Genomic DNA, 15,802 nt, shown 5'->3' with positions numbered 1-15,802 from the left:
CCGAAATTAAAAGAAAAAATAGTATGTGACTACAAATGTTTACTGATATCTCGCGGCCCACCTCACACAGACTCAGGCCGACTTTGGGTCCCAAAACATAGCTTAAGAAACCCTGTTGCTAGACAATTGAAGGTGTTCATATCGATTCCAATATTATTAAATTACATCTGTTTTGTGACGTGATTTTGCAAGACAGCGATATGGGTTAAATTAATTATTCTGGTTTGATTTAAATACGTGTGTCGGTGTTCTTACCTGCAACAGACATGATATCCATGGGCTCTGTGGCTTAGTTGGTTAAAGCGCCTGTCTTGTAAACAGGAGATCCTGAGTTCGAATCTCAGCAGAGCCTTTTCAAGCAATTCATTGAACACATTGGAGGAGAAGGGCACAAAACATAGCTTAAGAAACCCTGTTGCTAGACAATTGAAGGTGTCCTTATCGATTCCAATGTTACTAAATAACATATTTTTTTGTGACGTGATTTTTGCAAGACAGAGATATGGATTAAATGAATGAGACTAGTTTGATTTTAATGCGTGTGGCAGTGTTATTACCTGCAACAGCTAAGACATATATGGGCGCTGTGGCTTAGTTGGTTAAAGCGCATGTCTAGTAAACAGGAGATCCTGAGTTCGAATCTCAGCAGAGCCTTTTCAAACAATTCAATTAACACCTTGGTAGAAAAGGTCTTGGTGGAGGGAACTCTACTTTTCTCAAACGATGGGTTTAGAGAATTAGGAGTGTCGAGAGGAGAGAAGACGTGAGGAGGATGCAATTGAGATATTCCAATTTCACGGAAAAAGGGAACTTTTTGAATGAATTAAAATGTACCAACTGTCTAAAGTTCAACTGCTTCTTGAGTTTACTCATTTCGAGCGCTAAATGAAAAGAGTTCAGCCAGCTTGTACACGTCTCTGTCAGAGCATGAGTAGGCTCTACAATCAATCTCTGGTAGCTTGCCATGATCGTATAGTGGTTAATACTCTGCGTTGTGGCCCCAGCAACCCCGGTCCTCAATCCGGGTCATGGCACAGCACTATCATTTCAAAAGGGTTGTATTTTGAATGAGTTTAAACTTACTTTGTGAGCTAAGAAACTCAGCAACTCTTCCATTTGACAAAGTCCCCCATCTCATGGTAGGTTAATTACTTACATTAACTGATTCATCTGCTGTTTCTTAGGTTTTTACCATTTTGAAGCTCGAGACCCAAATGAGAAATGTAGTTTCCCCGAAACGACCAAAATTATGAAGAAATAGTGTATGATTCTGAATGTTTACTCATATCTCGCGATCCACCTATCACATGCTAATGCCCACTTCTGGTACCAAACCATAGTTTAAGAATCCATGTCAGAGGATCTTGAGTTTATTCAGCTCGAGACCCAAATGAAAAATGTACTGTCCTCGAATGACCGAAATTAAAAGAAAAAATAGTATGTGACTACAAATGTTTACTGATATCTCGCGGCCCACCTCACACAGACTCAGGGCGACTTTGGGTCCCAAAACATAGCTTAAGAAACCCTGTTGCTAGACAATTGAAGGTGTTCATATCGATTCCAATATTATTAAATTACATCTGTTTTGTGACGTGATTTTGCAAGCCCGCGATATGGGTTAAATTAATTATTCTGGTTTGATTTAAATACGTGTGTCGGTGTTCTTACCTGCAACAGACATGATATCTATGGGCTCTGTGGCTTAGTTGGTTAAAGCGCCTGTCTTGTAAACAGGAGATCCTGAGTTCGAATCTCAGCAGAGCCATTTCAAGCAATTCATTGAACACATTGGAGGGGAAGGTCACAAAAAATAGCTTAAGAAACCATGTTGCTAGAAAATTGAAGGTGTCCATATCGATTCCGATGTTACTAAATAACATATTTTTTTGTGATGTGATTTTTGCAAGACAGAGATATGGGTTAAATTAATTATTCTGGTTTGATTTAAATTCGTGTGTCGGTGTTCTTACCTGCAACAGACATGATATCTATGGGCTCTGTGGCTTAGTTGGTTAAAGCGCCTGTCTTGTAAACAGGAGATCCTGACTTCGAATCTCAGCAGAGCCTTTTCAAACAATTCAATTAACACCTTGGTAGAAAAGGTCTTGGTGGAGGGAACTCTACTTTTCTCAAACGATGGGTTTAGAGAATTAGGAGTGTCGAGAGGAGAGAAGACGTGAGGAGGATGCAATTGAGATATTCCAATTTCACGGAAAAAGGGAACTTTTTGAATGAATTAAAATGTACCAACTGTCTAAAGTTCAACTGCTTCTTGAGTTTACTCATTTCGAGCGCTAAATGAAAAGAGTTCAGCCAGCTTGTACACGTCTCTGTCAGAGCATGAGTAGGCTCTGCCCACTTCTGGTACCAAACCATAGTTTAAGAATCCATGTCAGAGGATCTTGAGTTTATTCAGCTCGAGACCCAAATGAAAAATGTACTGTCCTCGAATGACCGAAATTAAAAGAAAAAATAGTATGTGACTACAAATGTTTACTGATATCTCGCGGCCCACCTCACACAGACTCAGGCCGACTTTGGGTCCCAAAACATAGCTTAAGAAACCCTGTTGCTAGACAATTGAAGGTGTTCATATCGATTCCAATATTATTAAATTACATCTGTTTTGTGACGTGATTTTGCAAGACAGCGATATGGGTTAAATTAATTATTCTGGTTTGATTTAAATACGTGTGTCGGTGTTCTTACCTGCAACAGACATGATATCTATGGCCTCTGTGGCTTAGTTGGTTAAAGCGCCTGTCTTGTAAACAGGAGATCCTGAGTTCGAATCTCAGCAGAGCCTTTTCAAGCAATTCATTGAACACATTGGAGGAGAAGGGCACAAAACATAGCTTAAGAAACCCTGTTGCTAGACAATTGAAGGTGTCCTTATCAATTCCAATGTTACTAAATAACATATTTTTTTGTGACGTGATTTTTGCAAGACAGAGATATGGATTAAATGAATGAGACTAGTTTGATTTTAATGCGTGTGGCAGTGTTATTACCTGCAACAGATAAGACATATATGGGCGCTGTGGCTTAGTTGGTTAAAGCGCCTGTCTAGTAAACAGGAGATCCTGAGTTCGAATCTCAGCAGAGCCTTTTCAAACAATTCAATTAACACCTTGGTAGAAAAGGTCTTGGTGGAGGGAACTCTACTTTTCTCAAACGATGGGTTTAGAGAATTAGGAGTGTCGAGAGGAGAGAAGACGTGAGGAGGATGCAATTGAGATATTCCAATTTCACGGAAAAAGGGAACTTTTTGAATGAATTAAAATGTACCAACTGTCTAAAGTTCAACTGCTTCTTGAGTTTACTCATTTCGAGCGCTAAATGAAAAGAGTTCAGCCAGCTTGTACACGTCTCTGTCAGAGCATGAGTAGGCTCTACAATCAATCTCTGGTAGCTTGCCATGATCGTATAGTGGTTAGTACTCTGCGTTGTGGCCCCAGCAACCCCGGTCCTCAATCCGGGTCATGGCACAGCACTATCATTTCAAAAGGGTTGTATTTTGAATGAGTTTAAACTTACTTTGTGAGCTAAGAAACTCAGCAACTCTTCCATTTGACAAAGTCCCCCATCTCATGGTAGGTTAATTACTTACATTAACTGATTCATCTGCTGTTTCTTAGGTTTTTACCATTTTGAAGCTCGAGACCCAAATGAGAAATGTAGTTTCCCCGAAACGACCAAAATTATGAAGAAATAGTGTATGATTCTGAATGTTTACTCATATCTCGCGATCCACCTATCACATGCTAATGCCCACTTCTGGTACCAAACCATAGTTTAAGAATCCATGTCAGAGGATCTTGAGTTTATTCAGCTCGAGACCCAAATGAAAAATGTACTGTCCTCGAATGACCGAAATTAAAAGAAAAAATAGTATGTGACTACAAATGTTTACTGATATCTCGCGGCCCACCTCACACAGACTCAGGGCGACTTTGGGTCCCAAAACATAGCTTAAGAAACCCTGTTGCTAGACAATTGAAGGTGTTCATATCGATTCCAATATTATTAAATTACATCTGTTTTGTGACGTGATTTTGCAAGCCCGCGATATGGGTTAAATTAATTATTCTGGTTTGATTTAAATACGTGTGTCGGTGTTCTTACCTGCAACAGACATGATATCTATGGGCTCTGTGGCTTAGTTGGTTAAAGCGCCTGTCTTGTAAACAGGAGATCCTGAGTTCGAATCTCAGCAGAGCCATTTCAAGCAATTCATTGAACACATTGGAGGGGAAGGTCACAAAAAATAGCTTAAGAAACCATGTTGCTAGAAAATTGAAGGTGTCCATATCGATTCCGATGTTACTAAATAACATATTTTTTTGTGATGTGATTTTTGCAAGACAGAGATATGGGTTAAATTAATTATTCTGGTTTGATTTAAATTCGTGTGTCGGTGTTCTTACCTGCAACAGACATGATATCTATGGGCTCTGTGGCTTAGTTGGTTAAAGCGCCTGTCTTGTAAACAGGAGATCCTGACTTCGAATCTCAGCAGAGCCTTTTCAAACAATTCAATTAACACCTTGGTAGAAAAGGTCTTGGTGGAGGGAACTCTACTTTTCTCAAACGATGGGTTTAGAGAATTAGGAGTGTCGAGAGGAGAGAAGACGTGAGGAGGATGCAATTGAGATATTCCAATTTCACGGAAAAAGGGAACTTTTTGAATGAATTAAAATGTACCAACTGTCTAAAGTTCAACTGCTTCTTGAGTTTACTCATTTCGAGCGCTAAATGAAAAGAGTTCAGCCAGCTTGTACACGTCTCTGTCAGAGCATGAGTAGGCTCTGCCCACTTCTGGTACCAAACCATAGTTTAAGAATCCATGTCAGAGGATCTTGAGTTTATTCAGCTCGAGACCCAAATGAAAAATGTACTGTCCTCGAATGACCGAAATTAAAAGAAAAAATAGTATGTGACTACAAATGTTTACTGATATCTCGCGGCCCACCTCACACAGACTCAGGCCGACTTTGGGTCCCAAAACATAGCTTAAGAAACCCTGTTGCTAGACAATTGAAGGTGTTCATATCGATTCCAATATTATTAAATTACATCTGTTTTGTGACGTGATTTTGCAAGACAGCGATATGGGTTAAATTAATTATTCTGGTTTGATTTAAATACGTGTGTCGGTGTTCTTACCTGCAACAGACATGATATCTATGGCCTCTGTGGCTTAGTTGGTTAAAGCGCCTGTCTTGTAAACAGGAGATCCTGAGTTCGAATCTCAGCAGAGCCTTTTCAAGCAATTCATTGAACACATTGGAGGAGAAGGGCACAAAACATAGCTTAAGAAACCCTGTTGCTAGACAACTGAAGGTGTCCTTATCGATTCCAATGTTACTAAATAACATATTTTTTTGTGACGTGATTTTTGCAAGACAGAGATATGGATTAAATGAATGAGACTAGTTTGATTTTAATGCGTGTGGCAGTGTTATTACCTGCAACAGATAAGACATATATGGGCGCTGTGGCTTAGTTGGTTAAAGCGCCTGTCTAGTAAACAGGAGATCCTGAGTTCGAATCTCAGCAGAGCCTTTTCAAACAATTCAATTAACACCTTGGTAGAAAAGGTCTTGGTGGAGGGAACTCTACTTTTCTCAAACGATGGGTTTAGAGAATTAGGAGTGTCGAGAGGAGAGAAGACGTGAGGAGGATGCAATTGAGATATTCCAATTTCACGGAAAAAGGGAACTTTTTGAATGAATTAAAATGTACCAACTGTCTAAAGTTCAACTGCTTCTTGAGTTTACTCATTTCGAGCGCTAAATGAAAAGAGTTCAGCCAGCTTGTACACGTCTCTGTCAGAGCATGAGTAGGCTCTACAATCAATCTCTGGTAGCTTGCCATGATCGTATAGTGGTTAGTACTCTGCGTTGTGGCCCCAGCAACCCCGGTCCTCAATCCGGGTCATGGCACAGCACTATCATTTCAAAAGGGTTGTATTTTGAATGAGTTTAAACTTACTTTGTGAGCTAAGAAACTCAGCAACTCTTCCATTTGACAAAGTCCCCCATCTCATGGTAGGTTAATTACTTACATTAACTGATTCATCTGCTGTTTCTTAGGTTTTTACCATTTTGAAGCTCGAGACCCAAATGAGAAATGTAGTTTCCCCGAAACGACCAAAATTATGAAGAAATAGTGTATGATTCTGAATGTTTACTCATATCTCGCGATCCACCTATCACATGCTAATGCCCACTTCTGGTACCAAACCATAGTTTAAGAATCCATGTCAGAGGATCTTGAGTTTATTCAGCTCGAGACCCAAATGAAAAATGTACTGTCCTCGAATGACCGAAATTAAAAGAAAAAATAGTATGTGACTACAAATGTTTACTGATATCTCGCGGCCCACCTCACACAGACTCAGGGCGACTTTGGGTCCCAAAACATAGCTTAAGAAACCCTGTTGCTAGACAATTGAAGGTGTTCATATCGATTCCAATATTATTAAATTACATCTGTTTTGTGACGTGATTTTGCAAGCCCGCGATATGGGTTAAATTAATTATTCTGGTTTGATTTAAATACGTGTGTCGGTGTTCTTACCTGCAACAGACATGATATCTATGGGCTCTGTGGCTTAGTTGGTTAAAGCGCCTGTCTTGTAAACAGGAGATCCTGAGTTCGAATCTCAGCAGAGCCATTTCAAGCAATTCATTGAACACATTGGAGGGGAAGGTCACAAAAAATAGCTTAAGAAACCATGTTGCTAGAAAATTGAAGGTGTCCATATCGATTCCGATGTTACTAAATAACATATTTTTTTGTGATGTGATTTTTGCAAGACAGAGATATGGGTTAAATTAATTATTCTGGTTTGATTTAAATTCGTGTGTCGGTGTTCTTACCTGCAACAGACATGATATCTATGGGCTCTGTGGCTTAGTTGGTTAAAGCGCCTGTCTTGTAAACAGGAGATCCTGACTTCGAATCTCAGCAGAGCCTTTTCAAACAATTCAATTAACACCTTGGTAGAAAAGGTCTTGGTGGAGGGAACTCTACTTTTCTCAAACGATGGGTTTAGAGAATTAGGAGTGTCGAGAGGAGAGAAGACGTGAGGAGGATGCAATTGAGATATTCCAATTTCACGGAAAAAGGGAACTTTTTGAATCAATTAAAATGTACCAACTGTCTAAAGTTCAACTGCTTCTTGAGTTTACTCATTTCGAGCGCTAAATGAAAAGAGTTCAGCCAGCTTGTACACGTCTCTGTCAGAGCATGAGTAGGCTCTGCCCACTTCTGGTACCAAACCATAGTTTAAGAATGCATGTCAGAGGATCTTGAGTTTATTCAGCTCGAGACCCAAATGAAAAATGTACTGTCCTCGAATGACCGAAATTAAAAGAAAAAATAGTATGTGACTACAAATGTTTACTGATATCTCGCGGCCCACCTCACACAGACTCAGGCCGACTTTGGGTCCCAAAACATAGCTTAAGAAACCCTGTTGCTAGACAATTGAAGGTGTTCATATCGATTCCAATATTATTAAATTACATCTGTTTTGTGACGTGATTTTGCAAGACAGCGATATGGGTTAAATTAATTATTCTGGTTTGATTTAAATACGTGTGTCGGTGTTCTTACCTGCAACAGACACGATATCTATGGCCTCTGTGGCTTAGTTGGTTAAAGCGCCTGTCTTGTAAACAGGAGATCCTGAGTTCGAATCTCAGCAGAGCCTTTTCAAGCAATTCATTGAACACATTGGAGGAGAAGGGCACAAAACATAGCTTAAGAAACCCTGTTGCTAGACAACTGAAGGTGTCCTTATCGATTCCAATGTTACTAAATAACATATTTTTTTGTGACGTGATTTTTGCAAGACAGAGATATGGATTAAATGAATGAGACTAGTTTGATTTTAATGCGTGTGGCAGTGTTATTACCTGCAACAGATAAGACATATATGGGCGCTGTGGCTTAGTTGGTTAAAGCGCCTGTCTAGTAAACAGGAGATCCTGAGTTCGAATCTCAGCAGAGCCTTTTCAAACAATTCAATTAACACCTTGGTAGAAAAGGTCTTGGTGGAGGGAACTCTACTTTTCTCAAACGATGGGTTTAGAGAATTAGGAGTGTCGAGAGGAGAGAAGACGTGAGGAGGATGCAATTGAGATATTCCAATTTCACGGAAAAAGGGAACTTTTTGAATGAATTAAAATGTACCAACTGTCTAAAGTTCAACTGCTTCTTGAGTTTACTCATTTCGAGCGCTAAATGAAAAGAGTTCAGCCAGCTTGTACACGTCTCTGTCAGAGCATGAGTAGGCTCTACAATCAATCTCTGGTAGCTTGCCATGATCGTATAGTGGTTAGTACTCTGCGTTGTGGCCCCAGCAACCCCGGTCCTCAATCCGGGTCATGGCACAGCACTATCATTTCAAAAGGGTTGTATTTTGAATGAGTTTAAACTTACTTTGTGAGCTAAGAAACTCAGCAACTCTTCCATTTGACAAAGTCCCCCATCTCATGGTAGGTTAATTACTTACATTAACTGATTCATCTGCTGTTTCTTAGGTTTTTACCATTTTGAAGCTCGAGACCCAAATGAGAAATGTAGTTTCCCCGAAACGACCAAAATTATGAAGAAATAGTGTATGATTCTGAATGTTTACTCATATCTCGCGATCCACCTATCACATGCTAATGCCCACTTCTGGTACCAAACCATAGTTTAAGAATCCATGTCAGAGGATCTTGAGTTTATTCAGCTCGAGACCCAAATGAAAAATGTACTGTCCTCGAATGACCGAAATTAAAAGAAAAAATAGTATGTGACTACAAATGTTTACTGATATCTCGCGGCCCACCTCACACAGACTCAGGGCGACTTTGGGTCCCAAAACATAGCTTAAGAAACCCTGTTGCTAGACAATTGAAGGTGTTCATATCGATTCCAATATTATTAAATTACATCTGTTTTGTGACGTGATTTTGCAAGCCCGCGATATGGGTTAAATTAATTATTCTGGTTTGATTTAAATACGTGTGTCGGTGTTCTTACCTGCAACAGACATGATATCTATGGGCTCTGTGGCTTAGTTGGTTAAAGCGCCTGTCTTGTAAACAGGAGATCCTGAGTTCGAATCTCAGCAGAGCCATTTCAAGCAATTCATTGAACACATTGGAGGGGAAGGTCACAAAAAATAGCTTAAGAAACCATGTTGCTAGAAAATTGAAGCTGTCCATATCGATTCCGATGTTACTAAATAACATATTTTTTTGTGATGTGATTTTTGCAAGACAGAGATATGGGTTAAATTAATTATTCTGGTTTGATTTAAATTCGTGTGTCGGTGTTCTTACCTGCAACAGACATGATATCTATGGGCTCTGTGGCTTAGTTGGTTAAAGCGCCTGTCTTGTAAACAGGAGATCCTGACTTCGAATCTCAGCAGAGCCTTTTCAAACAATTCAATTAACACCTTGGTAGAAAAGGTCTTGGTGGAGGGAACTCTACTTTTCTCAAACGATGGGTTTAGAGAATTAGGAGTGTCGAGAGGAGAGAAGACGTGAGGAGGATGCAATTGAGATATTCCAATTTCACGGAAAAAGGGAACTTTTTGAATCAATTAAAATGTACCAACTGTCTAAAGTTCAACTGCTTCTTGAGTTTACTCATTTCGAGCGCTAAATGAAAAGAGTTCAGCCAGCTTGTACACGTCTCTGTCAGAGCATGAGTAGGCTCTGCCCACTTCTGGTACCAAACCATAGTTTAAGAATCCATGTCAGAGGATCTTGAGTTTATTCAGCTCGAGACCCAAATGAAAAATGTACTGTCCTCGAATGACCGAAATTAAAAGAAAAAATAGTATGTGACTACAAATGTTTACTGATATCTCGCGGCCCACCTCACACAGACTCAGGCCGACTTTGGGTCCCAAAACATAGCTTAAGAAACCCTGTTGCTAGACAATTGAAGGTGTTCATATCGATTCCAATATTATTAAATTACATCTGTTTTGTGACGTGATTTTGCAAGACAGCGATATGGGTTAAATTAATTATTCTGGTTTGATTTAAATACGTGTGTCGGTGTTCTTACCTGCAACAGACATGATATCTATGGCCTCTGTGGCTTAGTTGGTTAAAGCGCCTGTCTTGTAAACAGGAGATCCTGAGTTCGAATCTCAGCAGAGCCTTTTCAAGCAATTCATTGAACACATTGGAGGAGAAGGGCACAAAACATAGCTTAAGAAACCCTGTTGCTAGACAATTGAAGGTGTCCTTATCAATTCCAATGTTACTAAATAACATATTTTTTTGTGACGTGATTTTTGCAAGACAGAGATATGGATTAAATGAATGAGACTAGTTTGATTTTAATGCGTGTGGCAGTGTTATTACCTGCAACAGATAAGACATATATGGGCACTGTGGCTTAGTTGGTTAAAGCGCCTGTCTAGTAAACAGGAGATCCTGAGTTCGAATCTCAGCAGAGCCTTTTCAAACAATTCAATTAACACCTTGGTAGAAAAGGTCTTGGTGGAGGGAACTCTACTTTTCTCAAATGATGGGTTTAGAGAATTAGGAGTGTCGAGAGGAGAGAAGACGTGAGGAGGATGCAATTGAGATATTCCAATTTCACGGAAAAAGGGAACTTTTTGAATGAATTAAAATGTACCAACTGTCTAAAGTTCAACTGCTTCTTGAGTTTACTCATTTCGAGCGCTAAATGAAAAGAGTTCAGCCAGCTTGTACACGTCTCTGTCAGAGCATGAGTAGGCTCTACAATCAATATCTGGTAGCTTGCCATGATCGTATAGTGGTTAGTACTCTGCGTTGTGGCCCCAGCAACCCCGGTCCTCAATCCGGGTCATGGCACAGCACTATCATTTCAAAAGGGTTGTATTTTGAATGAGTTTAAACTTACTTTGTGAGCTAAGAAACTCAGCAACTCTTCCATTTGACAAAGTCCCCCATCTCATGGTAGGTTAATTACTTACATTAACTGATTCATCTGCTGTTTCTTAGGTTTTTACCATTTTGAAGCTCGAGACCCAAATGAGAAATGTAGTTTCCCCGAAACGACCAAAATTATGAAGAAATAGTGTATGATTCTGAATGTTTACTCATATCTCGCGATCCACCTATCACATGCTAATGCCCACTTCTGGTACCAAACCATAGTTTAAGAATCCATGTCAGAGGATCTTGAGTTTATTCAGCTCGAGACCCAAATGAAAAATGTACTGTCCTCGAATGACCGAAATTAAAAGAAAAAATAGTATGTGACTACAAATGTTTACTGATATCTCGCGGCCCACCTCACACAGACTCAGGGCGACTTTGGGTCCCAAAACATAGCTTAAGAAACCCTGTTGCTAGACAATTGAAGGTGTTCATATCGATTCCAATATTATTAAATTACATCTGTTTTGTGACGTGATTTTGCAAGCCCGCGATATGGGTTAAATTAATTATTCTGGTTTGATTTAAATACGTGTGTCGGTGTTCTTACCTGCAACAGACATGATATCTATGGCCTCTGTGGCTTAGTTGGTTAAAGCGCCTGTCTTGTAAACAGGAGATCCTGAGTTCGAAACTCAGCAGAGCCTTTTCAAGCAATTCATTGAACACATTGGAGGAGAAGGGCACAAAACATAGCTTAAGAAACCCTGTTGCTAGACAATTGAAGGTGTCCTTATCAATTCCAATGTTACTAAATAACATATTTTTTTGTGACGTGATTTTTGCAAGACAGAGATATGGATTAAATGAATGAGACTAGTTTGATTTTAATGCGTGTGGCAGTGTTATTACCTGCAACAGATAAGACATATATGGGCACTGAGGCTTAGTTGGTTAAAGCGCCTGTCTAGTAAACAGGAGATCCTGAGTTCGAATCTCAGCAGAGCCTTTTCAAACAATTCAATTAACACCTTGGTAGAAAAGGTCTTGGTGGAGGGAACTCTACTTTTCTCAAACGATGGGTTTAGAGAATTAGGAGTGTCGAGAGGAGAGAAGACGTGAGGAGGATGCAATTGAGATATTCCAATTTCACGGAAAAAGGGAACTTTTTGAATGAATTAAAATGTACCAACTGTCTAAAGTTCAACTGCTTCTTGAGTTTACTCATTTCGAGCGCTAAATGAAAAGAGTTCAGCCAGCTTGTACACGTCTCTGTCAGAGCATGAGTAGGCTCTACAATCAATCTCTGGTAGCTTGCCATGATCGTATAGTGGTTAGTACTCTGCGTTGTGGCCCCAGCAACCCCGGTCCTCAATCCGGGTCATGGCACAGCACTATCATTTCAAAAGGGTTGTATTTTGAATGAGTTTAAACTTACTTTGTGAGCTAAGAAACTCAGCAACTCTTCCATTTGACAAAGTCCCCCATCTCATGGTAGGTTAATTACTTACATTAACTGATTCATCTGCTGTTTCTTAGGTTTTTACCATTTTGAAGCTCGAGACCCAAATGAGAAATGTAGTTTCCCCGAAACGACCAAAATTATGAAGAAATAGTGTATGATTCTGAATGTTTACTCATATCTCGCGATCCACCTATCACATGCTAATGCCCACTTCTGGTACCAAACCATAGTTTAAGAATCCATGTCAGAGGATCTTGAGTTTATTCAGCTCGAGACCCAAATGAAAAATGTACTGTCCTCGAATGACCGAAATTAAAAGAAAAAATAGTATGTGACTACAAATGTTTACTGATATCTCGCGGCCCACCTCACACAGACTCAGGGCGACTTTGGGTCCCAAAACATAGCTTAAGAAACCCTGTTGCTAGACAATTGAAGGTGTTCATATCGATTCCAATATTATTAAATTACATCTGTTTTGTGACGTGATTTTGCAAGCCCGCGATATGGGTTAAATTAATTATTCTGGTTTGATTTAAATACGTGTGTCGGTGTTCTTACCTGCAACAGACATGATATCTATGGGCTCTGTGGCTTAGTTGGTTAAAGCGCCTGTCTTGTAAACAGGAGATCCTGAGTTCGAATCTCAGCAGAGCCATTTCAAGCAATTCATTGAACACATTGGAGGGGAAGGTCACAAAAAATAGCTTAAGAAACCATGTTGCTAGAAAATTGAAGCTGTCCATATCGATTCCGATGTTACTAAATAACATATTTTTTTGTGATGTGATTTTTGCAAGACAGAGATATGGGTTAAATTAATTATTCTGGTTTGATTTAAATTCGTGTGTCGGTGTTCTTACCTGCAACAGACATGATATCTATGGGCTCTGTGGCTTAGTTGGTTAAAGCGCCTGTCTTGTAAACAGGAGATCCTGACTTCGAATCTCAGCAGAGCCTTTTCAAACAATTCAATTAACACCTTGGTAGAAAAGGTCTTGGTGGAGGGAACTCTACTTTTCTCAAACGATGGGTTTAGAGAATTAGGAGTGTCGAGAGGAGAGAAGACGTGAGGAGGATGCAATTGAGATATTCCAATTTCACGGAAAAAGGGAACTTTTTGAATGAATTAAAATGTACCAACTGTCTAAAGTTCAACTGCTTCTTGAGTTTACTCATTTCGAGCGCTAAATGAAAAGAGTTCAGCCAGCTTGTACACGTCTCTGTCAGAGCATGAGTAGGCTCTGCCCACTTCTGGTACCAAACCATAGTTTAAGAATCCATGTCAGAGGATCTTGAGTTTATTCAGCTCGAGACCCAAATGAAAAATGTACTGTCCTCGAATGACCGAAATTAAAAGAAAAAATAGTATGTGACTACAAATGTTTACTGATATCTCGCGGCCCACCTCACACAGACTCAGGCCGACTTTGGGTCCCAAAACATAGCTTAAGAAACCCTGTTGCTAGACAATTGAAGGTGTTCATATCGATTCCAATATTATTAAATTACATCTGTTTTGTGACGTGATTTTGCAAGACAGCGATATGGGTTAAATTAATTATTCTGGTTTGATTTAAATACGTGTGTCGGTGTTCTTACCTGCAACAGACATGATATCTATGGCCTCTGTGGCTTAGTTGGTTAAAGCGCCTGTCTTGTAAACAGGAGATCCTGAGTTCGAATCTCAGCAGAGCCTTTTCAAGCAATTCATTGAACACATTGGAGGAGAAGGGCACAAAACATAGCTTAAGAAACCCTGTTGCTAGACAATTGAAGGTGTCCTTATCGATTCCAATGTTACTAAATAACATATTTTTTTGTGACGTGATTTTTGCAAGACAGAGATATGGATTAAATGAATGAGACTAGTTTGATTTTAATGCGTGTGGCAGTGTTATTACCTGCAACAGATAAGACATATATGGGCGCTGTGGCTTAGTTGGTTAAAGCGCCTGTCTAGTAAACAGGAGATCCTGAGTTCGAATCTCAGCAGAGCCTTTTCAAACAATTCAATTAACACCTTGGTAGAAAAGGTCTTGGTGGAGGGAACTCTACTTTTCTCAAACGATGGGTTTAGAGAATTAGGAGTGTCGAGAGGAGAGAAGACGTGAGGAGGATGCAATTGAGATATTCCAATTTCACGGAAAAAGGGAACTTTTTGAATGAATTAAAATGTACCAACTGTCTAAAGTTCAACTGCTTCTTGAGTTTACTCATTTCGAGCGCTAAATGAAAAGAGTTCAGCCAGCTTGTACACGTCTCTGTCAGAGCATGAGTAGGCTCTACAATCAATCTCTGGTAGCTTGCCATGATCGTATAGTGGTTAGTACTCTGCGTTGTGGCCCCAGCAACCCCGGTCCTCAATCCGGGTCATGGCACAGCACTATCATTTCAAAAGGGTTGTATTTTGAATGAGTTTAAACTTACTTTGTGAGCTAAGAAACTCAGCAACTCTTCCATTTGACAAAGTCCCCCATCTCATGGTAGGTTAATTACTTACATTAACTGATTCATCTGCTGTTTCTTAGGTTTTTACCATTTTGAAGCTCGAGACCCAAATGAGAAATGTAGTTTCCCCGAAACGACCAAAATTATGAAGAAATAGTGTATGATTCTGAATGTTTACTCATATCTCGCGATCCACCTATCACATGCTAATGCCCACTTCTGGTACCAAACCATAGTTTAAGAATCCATGTCAGAGGATCTTGAGTTTATTCAGCTCGAGACCCAAATGAAAAATGTACTGTCCTCGAATGACCGAAATTAAAAGAAAAAATAGTATGTGACTACAAATGTTTACTGATATCTCGCGGCCCACCTCACACAGACTCAGGGCGACTTTGGGTCCCAAAACATAGCTTAAGAAACCCTGTTGCTAGACAATTGAAGGTGTTCATATCGATTCCAATATTATTAAATTACATCTGTTTTGTGACGTGATTTTGCAAGCCCGCGATATGGGTTAAATTAATTATTCTGGTTTGATTTAAATACGTGTGTCGGTGTTCTTACCTGCAACAGACATGATATCTATGGGCTCTGTGGCTTAGTTGGTTAAAGCGCCTGTCTTGTAAACAGGAGATCCTGACTTCGAATCTCAGCAGAGCCTTTTCAAGCAATTCATTGAACACATTGGAGGAGAAGGTCACAAAACATAGCTTAAGAAACCCTGTTGCTAGACAAATGAAGGTGTCCATATCGATTCCGATGTTAATAAATAACATATTTTTTTGTGACGTGATTTTTGCAAGACAGAGATATGGATTAAATGAATGAGACTAGTTTGATTTTAATGCGTGTGGCAGTGTTATTACCTGCAACAGATAAGACATATATGGGCGCTGTGGCTTAGTTGGTTAAAGTGCCTGTCTAGTAAACAGGAGATCCTGAGTTCGAATCTCAGCAGAGCCTTTTCAAACAATTCAATTAACACCTTGGTAGA

General features: G+C 39.7%; 26 non-coding genes across 26 annotated transcripts; all 26 read left to right on the top strand.

The window, feature by feature from the left end:
• The first annotated feature begins 278 nt into the window (after positions 1 to 278).
• Positions 279 to 352, top strand: trnat-ugu (transfer RNA threonine (anticodon UGU)). The gene has a single exon. It is a non-coding gene; the product is annotated as a tRNA-Thr (tRNA).
• Positions 353 to 580: 228 nt separating this feature from the next.
• Positions 581 to 654, top strand: trnat-agu (transfer RNA threonine (anticodon AGU)). The gene has a single exon. It is a non-coding gene; the product is annotated as a tRNA-Thr (tRNA).
• A 1,040-nt stretch (positions 655 to 1,694) lies between these two features.
• Positions 1,695 to 1,768, top strand: trnat-ugu (transfer RNA threonine (anticodon UGU)). The gene has a single exon. It is a non-coding gene; the product is annotated as a tRNA-Thr (tRNA).
• A 228-nt stretch (positions 1,769 to 1,996) lies between these two features.
• On the top strand, positions 1,997 to 2,070 carry trnat-ugu (transfer RNA threonine (anticodon UGU)). Its single transcript has one exon. It is a non-coding gene; the product is annotated as a tRNA-Thr (tRNA).
• Positions 2,071 to 2,734: 664 nt separating this feature from the next.
• On the top strand, positions 2,735 to 2,809 carry trnat-ugu (transfer RNA threonine (anticodon UGU)). The gene has a single exon. It is a non-coding gene; the product is annotated as a tRNA-Thr (tRNA).
• Positions 2,810 to 3,037: 228 nt separating this feature from the next.
• On the top strand, positions 3,038 to 3,111 carry trnat-agu (transfer RNA threonine (anticodon AGU)). Its single transcript has one exon. It is a non-coding gene; the product is annotated as a tRNA-Thr (tRNA).
• Positions 3,112 to 4,151: 1,040 nt separating this feature from the next.
• Positions 4,152 to 4,225, top strand: trnat-ugu (transfer RNA threonine (anticodon UGU)). The gene has a single exon. It is a non-coding gene; the product is annotated as a tRNA-Thr (tRNA).
• Positions 4,226 to 4,453: 228 nt separating this feature from the next.
• Positions 4,454 to 4,527, top strand: trnat-ugu (transfer RNA threonine (anticodon UGU)). The gene has a single exon. It is a non-coding gene; the product is annotated as a tRNA-Thr (tRNA).
• Positions 4,528 to 5,191: 664 nt separating this feature from the next.
• trnat-ugu (transfer RNA threonine (anticodon UGU)) lies at positions 5,192 to 5,266 on the top strand. Its single transcript has one exon. It is a non-coding gene; the product is annotated as a tRNA-Thr (tRNA).
• A 228-nt stretch (positions 5,267 to 5,494) lies between these two features.
• On the top strand, positions 5,495 to 5,568 carry trnat-agu (transfer RNA threonine (anticodon AGU)). The gene has a single exon. It is a non-coding gene; the product is annotated as a tRNA-Thr (tRNA).
• Positions 5,569 to 6,608: 1,040 nt separating this feature from the next.
• On the top strand, positions 6,609 to 6,682 carry trnat-ugu (transfer RNA threonine (anticodon UGU)). The gene has a single exon. It is a non-coding gene; the product is annotated as a tRNA-Thr (tRNA).
• A 228-nt stretch (positions 6,683 to 6,910) lies between these two features.
• Positions 6,911 to 6,984, top strand: trnat-ugu (transfer RNA threonine (anticodon UGU)). Its single transcript has one exon. It is a non-coding gene; the product is annotated as a tRNA-Thr (tRNA).
• A 664-nt stretch (positions 6,985 to 7,648) lies between these two features.
• trnat-ugu (transfer RNA threonine (anticodon UGU)) lies at positions 7,649 to 7,723 on the top strand. Its single transcript has one exon. It is a non-coding gene; the product is annotated as a tRNA-Thr (tRNA).
• A 228-nt stretch (positions 7,724 to 7,951) lies between these two features.
• Positions 7,952 to 8,025, top strand: trnat-agu (transfer RNA threonine (anticodon AGU)). Its single transcript has one exon. It is a non-coding gene; the product is annotated as a tRNA-Thr (tRNA).
• A 1,040-nt stretch (positions 8,026 to 9,065) lies between these two features.
• On the top strand, positions 9,066 to 9,139 carry trnat-ugu (transfer RNA threonine (anticodon UGU)). Its single transcript has one exon. It is a non-coding gene; the product is annotated as a tRNA-Thr (tRNA).
• Positions 9,140 to 9,367: 228 nt separating this feature from the next.
• On the top strand, positions 9,368 to 9,441 carry trnat-ugu (transfer RNA threonine (anticodon UGU)). The gene has a single exon. It is a non-coding gene; the product is annotated as a tRNA-Thr (tRNA).
• A 664-nt stretch (positions 9,442 to 10,105) lies between these two features.
• trnat-ugu (transfer RNA threonine (anticodon UGU)) lies at positions 10,106 to 10,180 on the top strand. The gene has a single exon. It is a non-coding gene; the product is annotated as a tRNA-Thr (tRNA).
• A 228-nt stretch (positions 10,181 to 10,408) lies between these two features.
• Positions 10,409 to 10,482, top strand: trnat-agu (transfer RNA threonine (anticodon AGU)). The gene has a single exon. It is a non-coding gene; the product is annotated as a tRNA-Thr (tRNA).
• Positions 10,483 to 11,521: 1,039 nt separating this feature from the next.
• Positions 11,522 to 11,596, top strand: trnat-ugu (transfer RNA threonine (anticodon UGU)). Its single transcript has one exon. It is a non-coding gene; the product is annotated as a tRNA-Thr (tRNA).
• A 228-nt stretch (positions 11,597 to 11,824) lies between these two features.
• Positions 11,825 to 11,898, top strand: trnat-agu (transfer RNA threonine (anticodon AGU)). Its single transcript has one exon. It is a non-coding gene; the product is annotated as a tRNA-Thr (tRNA).
• A 1,040-nt stretch (positions 11,899 to 12,938) lies between these two features.
• trnat-ugu (transfer RNA threonine (anticodon UGU)) lies at positions 12,939 to 13,012 on the top strand. The gene has a single exon. It is a non-coding gene; the product is annotated as a tRNA-Thr (tRNA).
• A 228-nt stretch (positions 13,013 to 13,240) lies between these two features.
• On the top strand, positions 13,241 to 13,314 carry trnat-ugu (transfer RNA threonine (anticodon UGU)). Its single transcript has one exon. It is a non-coding gene; the product is annotated as a tRNA-Thr (tRNA).
• A 664-nt stretch (positions 13,315 to 13,978) lies between these two features.
• Positions 13,979 to 14,053, top strand: trnat-ugu (transfer RNA threonine (anticodon UGU)). Its single transcript has one exon. It is a non-coding gene; the product is annotated as a tRNA-Thr (tRNA).
• A 228-nt stretch (positions 14,054 to 14,281) lies between these two features.
• Positions 14,282 to 14,355, top strand: trnat-agu (transfer RNA threonine (anticodon AGU)). Its single transcript has one exon. It is a non-coding gene; the product is annotated as a tRNA-Thr (tRNA).
• A 1,040-nt stretch (positions 14,356 to 15,395) lies between these two features.
• trnat-ugu (transfer RNA threonine (anticodon UGU)) lies at positions 15,396 to 15,469 on the top strand. Its single transcript has one exon. It is a non-coding gene; the product is annotated as a tRNA-Thr (tRNA).
• A 228-nt stretch (positions 15,470 to 15,697) lies between these two features.
• On the top strand, positions 15,698 to 15,771 carry trnat-agu (transfer RNA threonine (anticodon AGU)). Its single transcript has one exon. It is a non-coding gene; the product is annotated as a tRNA-Thr (tRNA).
• Positions 15,772 to 15,802: the final 31 nt, after the last annotated feature.

The sequence above is a fragment of the Salvelinus fontinalis genome, chromosome 8 (assembly GCF_029448725.1).
Source record: "Salvelinus fontinalis isolate EN_2023a chromosome 8, ASM2944872v1, whole genome shotgun sequence".
Classification (NCBI taxonomy): Eukaryota; Metazoa; Chordata; class Actinopteri; order Salmoniformes; family Salmonidae; genus Salvelinus; species Salvelinus fontinalis.
Note: the sequence above shows the minus strand (reverse complement) of the source record. Positions and strands in the feature narration are given on the sequence as shown.